Genomic DNA, 11,631 nt, shown 5'->3' with positions numbered 1-11,631 from the left:
GTTAATAAATACTAAGGTTTTTTGTTTTTCAAATCAAAAAATCAGAAAATTTAGATTGAGATATTGGAGCTTCCACAAGACTTGAGGGTTGGAAACCCCTTTTTCCTTAATATATATACTAACTTATCACCCGTGCTATGCACGGGATAATTATAGATATTTATATTTGTTTTAGATTTTTTTAATATATAAATTATGTTTTTTAAGATTTTTTGTAAAAATAATTTAACAATCTTATCACTAACCATAGTGTATAGGAAATGTTGAAAAGGGTACTGCAGTAACTATACACAGATTGTATCTATAATTATTTGTATGAGAGGATTTTAAATGCTGATCAGGGGATTGCATCAATAAATGCAGGTATGTGGAAAGACATGTGGATTGAAAAAAGTTAATAAATGATGATCAAAGGATTTTGACCAAATCAATATATGCTAATTTTTTTTTTTAATAAAAAATTTAGAAAATTCAGATTGGGATATTGAAGTTCTCACAGGCCTTGGCGGTTAAAAACCCCATTTTGCTTAATATATAGTATAGATAGATAGATATGATAGACATGTGACTTTTATTGATTAAAATATGATGGTGTGCGATAGACTTTGAAGATTTTTAAAATTTAAAATTGGATATTGAGAGGCAAAAGAAAGATTTTAATTGAATAAATAGAAAACATATTTATTAATTTATTTGTTTGTATATTTGATTTTTTTTTTTTGGGTTATGTTATAATATAATATATAAGATATAGATAGATAACCACAATTCTCATAAAAAATATTATTTGATTTTTTGAGGGAGAGAAAAGGAAAGCAAGTTTTAATATTTTCTTTTGGAAATCATGAGAGAAATTACAATTGAGAGATTATGAAATATTTTGTTATCTTTCCATTTGAAATCCATAAATTAAGGGATAATTATTATTTCCAAAATAATTAAATAGGTATGGGAGAAGTTAAAAAAGGGGGATAATTATTATTTTCAAAATAATTAAATATGTATGAAAGAAGTTGAAAATGGTGTGTATGAGAGAAGTCAAAAAGACTTGGAAAAAGTTAATATGTGCTGAGTTTTTTTATTTTTTTAAATCAAAAAATTAAGAAATTAGGATTGAGGTATTGAAGCTCTCACAAAGCTTGTAAGTTAAAAATTCTCTTTTCCTTATATAATACTAGCATATTACCCGTGCTATGCACAAATTGTGTTTATAATTATCTATATATGTGAATTGTGATTTTTAAATATATTTTTTTTAATGTCCTCTTTTTTTCCTTTTTTATATTATATTAAAGTTTAATATTTTGATAATAATTATATGTGCTGGACTTTTCAAGAAATTTTTTTTTATTCTTGTTCTTAATGCATTAAAGTGTTATTATGAGGGATAATAATCATATGTGTTGGGACTTTTCAAGGAATTCATATGTATTGGATTTCAAAGAATTTTTTTTATGCTTGTTCTTAATGCATTAAAGTGTTATTATGAGGGTAAGACTTGGGAGTTGGGAGAAGTTAATAAATGCTAAAAAAAAAATTTAAATAAAAAAATCAAGAAATTTAGATTGGGAGATTGGAATTCCGACAAGGCTTGGGGTTAAAAACTCCATTTTGCTTAATATATAGTATAGATATAGATACTAGCCTATCACCAGTGCTATGCACGAGATAATTATAAATATTTATATTTATTTTAGATTTTTTTTAATATATAAATTATGTTTTTTAAGATTTTTTATAAAAATAATTTAACAATCTAAGGTTTAAGAAATTTTTTTTATACTTGTTCTTAATGCATTAAAGTGTTATTATAAGGGTAATGCTTGGGGGTTGTAAGAAATTAATAAATACTAAGGTTTTTTTTTTCAAATAAAAAAATTAAGAAATTTAGATTGGGATATTGGAACTCCCACAAAACTTGTGGATTAGAGATAGATATAAATAAATAAATAGATATAGATATTTATATTTATATTTGTTTTAAATTTTTTTAATATACAAATTATTTGTTTTGGAAAAAGTATTACAATAATTATGAGTGAAGTCAAAAAGTCTTGTGGGTTGAGAGAAGTTAATAAATGCTGAGGTTAATTTTTTTTTTAAAAAAATAAAAAATTAGAAAATAAGGATTGACATATTGGAGCTCCCACAAGCCTTGGGGATTAGAAACTCCCTTTTACTTAATATGCTGTATAGATTTTTATCTTTTAAAATGTAAATAAAAATTACATTAAATACCGACACAAATTTCCACAATAAGAAAAGAAACTATAAGTTGTCTCATAAACTACACCAAAAAAGATCTTTGCTTAGCTCTTCTAATGCTTTATAGTCTTTAGACTTTTTCTACTGAAAAAAAAAAGAAGAAGAAATAATAAAAATTAGAAAATTAGAAATACATCCCCCTATATATTTTTGTTGCAGTTCAAGGATTTCAAATATTTGCCTTGTAGTTAAGGTCTCTAAGATTTCTAATTTGAAGGGAATAATGACAATAAATTGGTGTAAATTTATGGTAAAAAAATAACCCCAAAAACTTAAAGCCCTAGATCTTTTATTGTATTACGTCTATTTCTCTACACAACACCATTAGTGGTGCTTCAACGCCTCCAATGGTGCTTGCTCAATGCTTGCACCATCGCCGCTTTAATCTCCTCGCTCGAACTCATCATTATCACTAGGGTTGCAAATGAATCGAACTATTTATGAACAAACTCGGCTTAACTCGTTAAGAGTTTGGCTCGGCTTGGCTCGTTTACTAAACGAAAACGAGCCGAGCCGAGCCCAAATAAGCTCAGCTTGTCAAGCTCGGCTCGTTTATCTTTATTGAAATTATATAACAAATATATTATTTATATATTAAATAATATTAATAATATTTTATTTAAATGATTTTATTTAAATAATATAAATAATATTAAAAAAAATCTTGTCGAGTCGAGTCGAGCCGAGCCGTGCTCGAGTTTCATTAATATTAACAAGTCGAGCCAAACTCGAGTCCAGTTACTTATCGAGCCAAGCTCGAGTTCAATAAACGAGCTCAATAAGCAAATGAGCCGAACTCGAGTTCAGCAAAGCTTGGCTCGACTCGTTTGCAGCCTTAGTCATCACTACTGATCTATCAATATCCATTGTTGAGGAGATCATGGTTGTTGTCAATTGTTTTGGAGTCAATAGTTATTCAATTCAACCAAGTAGAGTGCAACTAAGGAATGGTTTCATAATCGATTTTTTTTGGTATTTCTTGACATCATTCTTCACTGACAAAGTCATGGACTGAAGGTTTTAGATCTTTTTTTTGCAATCCTAGTGATGCTAACCAATCTTGTTCTTCACATCAATAGTTACATAATCAAAATGTGGAGAAAACTTTTACTGACATTTGAACTATTCTTTGCAAAACACTGTTGTCTAGCTCATTACTCATCACTTCTCCTTGATCACTGATCTAGATTTGTTTGTTCTTTACTCTTTATGTTTTTCTTTGTTTTCTCTAATTTCCTTTGCTGTTTATCTCTCTCTGATTCTTATCTTTGTTTCTCTCTCATTTTCTTTTCCTTTGATTGTTGTTGTTGGATAAAGACCTATTTGTTATGGTTTGATATTTTTATTTTTTTGGGGAATTAGTCAATGAAATTTTACAAACGTTTTTAGTTAGTGATGCTAGGGAATTTTCAAAATGATTTCTAAAATTTATAGTTTAGTCTTTGGATGTTTTCGAAACCTTCCTTGTTTTTCTTTGGAAAGCTTGAAATACGCTAGGGGACTTTGTCCCACATTGGAAAGAGAGCAAAACATAGAGAACTTAATAAAATGCTACATGGAATATTCCTTTGAATATGGATTTGTGGGATGGATGCTAGTGTGCATATACTCACACTGCAAGGATGGTGCTTCGCACCATCTGCACACGCACATGCGTATGCGTGCAGCGTGGGCAGTGGGCTGTGTGGCATTTAATGGCGTACTTAGTACGGACGCTTCGGCGAAAGGTTCCATGAGGGCACTTTCCTATTTGCATTGGATAGTTTGGAGCAATGACATGGATCCATCGCATGGCAGTGATGTGGCGTCCATTAGCAATGAGTTAATCAACCGATCGAATGGTCGCGTGTTCGATCTAGAGTGGTTTGATCATAGTTGTTGATTGGAGATGTGCGCGATTGTATGGATGAGATGGCACCTGATCGTGATTAGGTATGATCAATCAAGGCGTCTATTTTGTGTGAGAATGATCTGCACCATAGATCGTTGATCCAATGGTCAGATCTGATCAGACACAATCAAGGGACATGACCATTTGATCAGATGCATAAAGGCCTATAAATAGGCTGCGAAATCAACCATTTCAATCTATCCAAAAATACAGAAAGCATTCTTGCAATTCTATCTATCTCTCTCTCTCTCTCTCTCCCTCCCTCTTGATTTAGAGTTTTCGATCAAGAGTTTCTTAAGTAACTTTCTGCTTTTTTTACTGGTAATCAAATTATGTAGACTTGATTATCAGTTTCTTGGTTTTCTTGATTATATTAAGAGTATTCTGATCTACTATCATCAATGTAGATACCGGTAGACTTGATCTTTAGATCAGGCTTCATTGTATCCTTGAAACAAATTTGCTGTAACCCTCTACACACCTTTTGGTGGGTGCAAATATTGTCTTTAGGAAAATGACTAACTAATGCTACTTGAAGCACCAAATTTCTGTTCTACAAAGACAAGATCATCGCTAAATTTTGAAGACCCAAAGACCACTAACTGAAGAATTCAAGACGAATTGTTCCAACAATCTAAAGACAATATTTGGATATGGCGATGTCTATTCAGAAAATGACTCAAGATTTCATGAAGCTTGAACGATTTGATAGAGGAAATTTTCGATGTTGGCAAAAGAAGATATACTTTTTGCTCACCACTCTCAAAGTGGTGTATGTGTTGGCTACCCTCTATCCAGCAGAGCAAGAAGACGAGACTGTGGAGCAAACTCGTACCAGAACTAAATGGGAGAATGACGACTACATTTGCCAAGGACACATTCTGAATGCACTGTTAGACTCTCTGTTTGATGTGTATCAACATCTGAAAATGACAAAGCAACTCTAGGACATATTATAGTCAAAATACCTCACCAAGGATGCCACCAGTAAGAAATTTCTTGTTAGCAATTTTATTGGTTTTACTATGATTGATACAAAGCTCATTATGGAACAATTCCATGAGATCCGACATATTCTTAGTCAGTTTTGACAAAAGAATATGAACATGGATGAATCTATTATAGTTTCATCTATAATAGAGAAACTGCAATATTCTTGGAAGGATTTTAAGAAAACTCTGAAACACAAAAAGGAAGATCTAACTTTAGAGGAATTGGCTTAACACCTCCAAGTTGAGGAAAAGTCAAGACTTCTTGAAAGTAAAGATAACCAATTGGCTCATACTTCTAACATTCACATGGCCGATGATAGCAAGAGGTTCAACAAAAGGAAACGTAAGTGCTACCCCCAACCTGAGAAAGATGGTAAGAAGCCAAAAGGCGCTTGATGGCACTATGGCAAGCCAAGGCACTTCAGAAATGAATGCCAGTCATACAAGAAGAAGCTAGAAGAATCAAATGCCAAAAATAAGTTTATGGTTGTTGTATCTGAGGTGAGCATGCTCGAAGATGCTGGTGACTGGTGGATTGACTCAGGAGCTACAAGGCATGTTTGCAATGGCAAGAGCCGTTTCACTACTAATGAACAAGTGAGTAATGGAACAATTCTCTATATAAGCAACTCTTCAACTGCTGCTATCAAAGGCAAAGGGACGGTGGATCTAGAATTCATATCTAGAAAAGTCTTTAGTCTTAATGATGTTTATCATGTATCTGATGTCAGGAAAAACCTTATATCTGGAAGCCTGCTTAATAAGCATGGTTTCAAGTTAGTATTTGAGTCGGACAAATTTGTCCTGTTTAAGGGTGAGATTTTTGTTGGGAAGGGCTACATGTATTAGGGAATGTTCAAACTTAACGTTATCAATAATATATCTGTTTCTGTTTATATTGTTGATTCTCTTTCTTTATGGCATGCTCGTTGAGGTCATGTTAATACTAGGAAAATGCATGATATGGTTAATTTAGATTTAATTCCTAAGTATGACATTGATATGTTTGAAAAATGCAAATTTTGTGTGCAATCTAAAATTACTCGCATTTCATTTCCTAAAGTGGATAAAACCACATCTCTGTTTGAACTTGTGCATAGTGATTTATGTGACATGCACAGTACCCCACTAGAGGTGGTAAGAAATATTTTGTAACATTCATTGATGATTTTTCTAAGTACTGTCATAGCTATCTTTTGCATTCAAAAGATGAGGTGCTTGATAAATTCAAGATTTTTAAGACATAAGTAAAAAATCAATGTAATGTCAAAATAAGGAGACTTAGATCTGATAGAGGTAGTGAATACCATTTTCCAGAATATTATGAAAATATTGGTATTATTCATGAGAAGTCTGCACCCTACACACCACAACAAAATGGAGTAGCTGAAAGAAAGAATAAGACATTAACATAAATGATTAATGCTATGTTTTCTTACTCCAGTTTAAGTTCTGATTTTTGGGGTGAAGCCTTGTTCACTGCCTGCCACATACTTAATAGAATTCCTCTCAAGGGAAAAAATGTTGCTCCTTATGAACTTTGGAAAAATAAGAAACATAATCTAGGTTACTTGAAAACGTGGGGCTGTAGAGCAATAGTCAAATTGTCTGAACCTAAAAGGAAGAAATTAGGTGAAAAATGAATTGAATGCATATTCCATGGCTATGCTATACATAGCAAAGCACACAAGTTTCTGGTAGTAGAGCCCAATGGTTTAGTGGAAATAAATATCATCATTGAATCACGTGATGCGGTATTTTATCAGAATTGTTTCACAACCATTCCAAGGTTGGATTCTAATCAAGGAAATGAATCAACTCCTTTCATGTTTATAGAGGAAAGTGAACGACATGAACCCATTGAGCCTAATGAACTTAATGAGCCTGTTGAGCTAAGCAGGAGTAAAAGGGCTAGGACTGAGAAATCATTTGGCCCTGATTTCATTGTCTTCCTTGTAGAAGGAACTAGGAAAGCTTATTGTAAGCAAACAATGATTTCTTTGAATATGGATTCAAATCCATCAACCTTTGAGGAGGCTATGAAGTCTCAAGATGTTATTTTATGGAAAGAAGTAATAAACGATGAGATGGATTCTATCATGGGTAACAATACTTGGATACTTGCTGATTTGCCACCTGGATTCAAACCAATTGGTTATAAATGGATTTTCAAAAGAAAAATGAAAGTTGATGGCATAATTGACAAGTTCAAAGCAAGATTAGTTGCCAAGGGTTTTACTCAAAAGAAGGGTATCGATTATTTTGATACATATGCTCTGGTGGCCAGAATCGCCACCATTCGAGTGTTGATTGCCTTAGCCTCAATCTACAAGCTTGAAATCCATCAAATGGATGTTAAGACCACTTTCCTAAATGGAGAGTTAGATGAGGAAATCTATATTCAACAACCGGAAGGATTTGTTGTACAAGGTCAAGAACACAAAGTGTGTAAACTCGTGAAGCCACTATATGGACTGAAACAAGCTCCAAAATAGTGGCACGAGAAATTTGACAGAGTAATAGTGTCAAATGGTTTTAGGATACATGAATCTGATAAGTGTGTGTATAGTAAGTTTACTGGCAATGGAGGTGTAATCATATGTCTATATGTAGATGACATGCTTATTTTTGGTACTGACAATGATGTCATTGAAAGCACTAAAAGTTTCTTGTCATATAGCTTTAGTATGAAAGGCATGGGTTTCGCTGATGTAATGCTGGGTACTAAGATCAAACAAGAGGATAATAATTTGATTCTTACCCAGTCGCACTATATTGAGACAATTCTTAAGAAATTTAATTAATATAATTGTACACCCATGTCTACACCTTTTGATTCAAATTTCAAATTGTATCCTAATACTGGAAGAGTTATTGATAAGCTAGAATACTTAAGAATGATAGGTAGCTTGATGTATGCCATGACTTGCACTAGACCTTATATCTCATTTGCAGTGGGAAAACTTAGTAGATACACTAGTAATCCCAATAGTGTGCATTGACATGCTATTAAACGAATACTTAGGTACTTGAGGAAAATGATAGACTACAGAATCCAACAGTGCTGGAAGGATTCACAGATGCTAGTTAGATAACTGACCGTGAAGATCACTTGTCCACGAGTGGTTGGATTTTTAATCTTGGAGGAGGAGCTATCTCTTGGGGTTCTAAGAAGCAAACATGCATAACAGGCTCAACCATGATGTCAGAGTTTGTAACATTGGCTTCTTGTAGCAAAAAGGTAAAGTGGCTAAGGAATCTCTTGTTAGAGATTAAGATATGGCCAAAACCTATGCCACCAATATCTTTGCATTGTGATAGTGAAACAACTCTATCACGGGCCTATAGCCATGTCTATAGGCATATAGGACTGAGACATAGCTGTGTCAAGCAATTAATTACAGAAGGTGTGACTACTATCAGTTATGTAAAGTCAAGTGAAAACTTGGCTGACCCCTTAACCAAGGGACTTGTAAGGGATTTGGTGTGGAAAACATTAAAGGGGATGGGTCTTAAGCTCACTTAACATAATCACTCATGGTGGAAACTCGACTTAACGCTTGAAGAAACATTAAGTCTTGAGTTCAACGAGCCCAAGTACACCTTATGTCATGATTGCAAGCACTTAGTTTTATTTTATTTTCATCCCAAGGTTGAAGTGCTTCACACCTGTAATGTGAAAAGAAGAAGATGAGTTAGCAAACTCATAATAAGCTTACAACTGGGTTGTTAGGGTATTGTAAACTGCATGAGTACTCTCAGTAAGCTTACCTATGTGAGTGTAGGAGGTAGTGCCGCTTCATATGAGTCCTAGGGCTTGACTCTAGAGTGCTCATGAAATAGGATATAGACACAAGGCCAATCCACGTGTCGGTTTGTTTGAATACTTGAGGTAACTTGTACTGTGTGTAAGACATGTCTGGTTAGTCGTATAAGATCGCTAGTTCAAAGACAAGTCTACTATGCCTTCTTGACTAACTTTGAGGTGTCTTCACTACGTGAATGATTCAAATTGTAAGATATCTTCACCTATGCATAAGGCAGCCAAATGAACCAAGAGTCATCATCTAGTATTTTGAAAATGGTGGGAAAATGTTGGGGAATTTTCAAAATGATTTTCAAAATTTATAGCTTAGTTTTTGGGTGTTTTCAAAACCTTCCTTGTTTTTCTTTGAAAAGCCCGAAATAAGCTTGGGGACTTTGTTCCACATTGGAAAGAGAGCAAAACATGGAGCACTTAATAAAGTGCTGCATGGAATATTCCTTTGAATATGGATTTGTGGGATGGATGCTAGTGTGCATGTACTCACATTGCAAGGATGGTGTTTCGCACCATCTGTGCATGGCGTTGGCAGTGGGCTATGTGGCGTTTGATGGCGCACTTTTCATTTAGCACGAACGCATCAGCGCAAGGCACTATGAGGGCGCTTTTCTATTTGCATCGGACAGTTTGGAGCGATGATGTGAATCCAACGTGGCATGGGTGACGTGGAATATAGTCAGCTCCGCGTAATAGTGATATGGCATCAGTTGGCGATGAATCAATTAACCGATTGAACGGTTGCGTATCTTATCTAGAGCAGTTTGATCATAGCCGTTGATTAGAGATGCGCATGATTGTACAGATGAGATGGCACCCGATTGTGATCATGTATGATCAGTCAAGGCATCTATTCGGTGTGAGAATGATCTACATCATAGATCGTCGATCCAACGGTCAGATTTGATCAAATATGATCAAGGGACATGACCATTTGATCAGATGCATCAAGGCCTATAAATAGGCTGCGAAATCAACCATTTCAATCCATCCAAAAATCCAAAAAGCATTCCTGCAATTCTCTCTCTCTCTCTCTCCCCTTCTTGATTTAGAGTTTTTGATTAAGAGTTTCTTAACCACGTTTTTACTTCTTTTTTTTAATATTGGGAATCAAATTCTACAAACTTGATTATCAGTGTCTTGGTTTTCTTGATTAGATTAGGAGTATTCTAATCTACTGTCGTCAGTGTAGACGCCGGCAGACTTGATCTTTAGATTAGGCTTCATTGCATTCAGGAGGCAAATTTGTTATAACCCCCTGCACACCTTTTGGTGGGTGCAAATTTTGTCTTTAGGAAAATAACTACGTAACGTGACTTAAAGCACCAAATTTCTATTCTACATAGACAAGATCATCGTCAAGTTTTGAAGACCCGAAGACCACCAATTGAAGAATTCAAGACAAATTATTTCAACAAGTGACTGTTATTTTATTAACTTAATTTAAAATTGAAATTTCATTGAATAAAGTAAAAATATTTATGTGGGTTAACTAGGGATGGGCAAATATCCACCTGATTTGTCAAAATCAAATGACCCAAACCAATCTACCGAAGAATGGATGGTTTCAATGGTCTGAGTCGAGGGGACGGATGCGGATGCACTTTTTTCAATCCATTAAAATTCAGACGGATAGTGAATGAGAAGTCACCCGACCTAACCTGATCTGCCAACACTCCTAAGAAAATGAAATTATACTTTGTGTATTAAAAAATGACCTTTTATGTAGTAATTGTATTTGCTGTTTATGAGATATTAAAGTTGGACCTTTATTTTTATTATAAAAAATGAACAATAAAAAAATTTGAGGACAAAATAGTAAAGAGTTATTAAAAATATAGTTTGAAAAGAGGCCCAAAATAGTAAAGCCCAACTGTCTAACCAATCCGCATCCATCTGCTAACTAAGTGGATGGATGCAAATTGATTTTTCTCAATCCGCATAAGTTCGGACGAATGGCAAATAAGAGGCCACCCTACCTAATTCAATCCGCGAGCATCCTTAGTGTTAACACATTAAAAATTCAATTTTGCAATTTTGAGTCATTAATTGAAAATTTTTAATTTTGTAATTTTTAGTCATTAATTGAAAATTTCTCACTTTTTGGACAATGAAATTTCATTAACTAGCTCAAAGAAATTTCATAGAACTTTTTGCTATTAATTGAAAATTTTCCTATTTTAAAAACAGTTAAATTTCATTGACTTAGTGGAGTGAAATTTTACTTTATCGTAGAGTTCTCAAAAATGGTCATCGAGGAATTTCACTGTGTTAACTCAATCCAATTGTACTTCACCGGAGAGCCACAATAAGATAGTTACCAGAAAGTTGTTGGAAGCCAAAGGTAGTTGCCGACTGCAGAAGGTGTTAGTAGCAATTAAAGGTGGTAGAGTAATAAAAGTACACTAAAAGTAATATTGTCCCCGAAAAGAGCTAGTAAGCTAATATATATATTGTAACAAGTTGGATAAAATTTGATTTATTTTTTTCTTTTTCATAACAGTTTGGAAATTTTCTTAGTATGCTTGTGGTTTGGATATTATTTAGAGATTGATTGATACGAATTTTTAAATTATTTAATTACATTGTCATTATGATTATGACGGACCATTTTATTTAAACTTGTAAAAATAAATTAAATTACTTTTCGATTTTAATCTCGT

This window comes from Camellia sinensis, chromosome 3, assembly GCF_055761805.1.
Source record: "Camellia sinensis isolate YWXY chromosome 3, ASM5576180v1, whole genome shotgun sequence".
Taxonomy (NCBI): Eukaryota; Viridiplantae; Streptophyta; class Magnoliopsida; order Ericales; family Theaceae; genus Camellia; species Camellia sinensis.
This window is presented reverse-complemented; position numbering follows the sequence as displayed.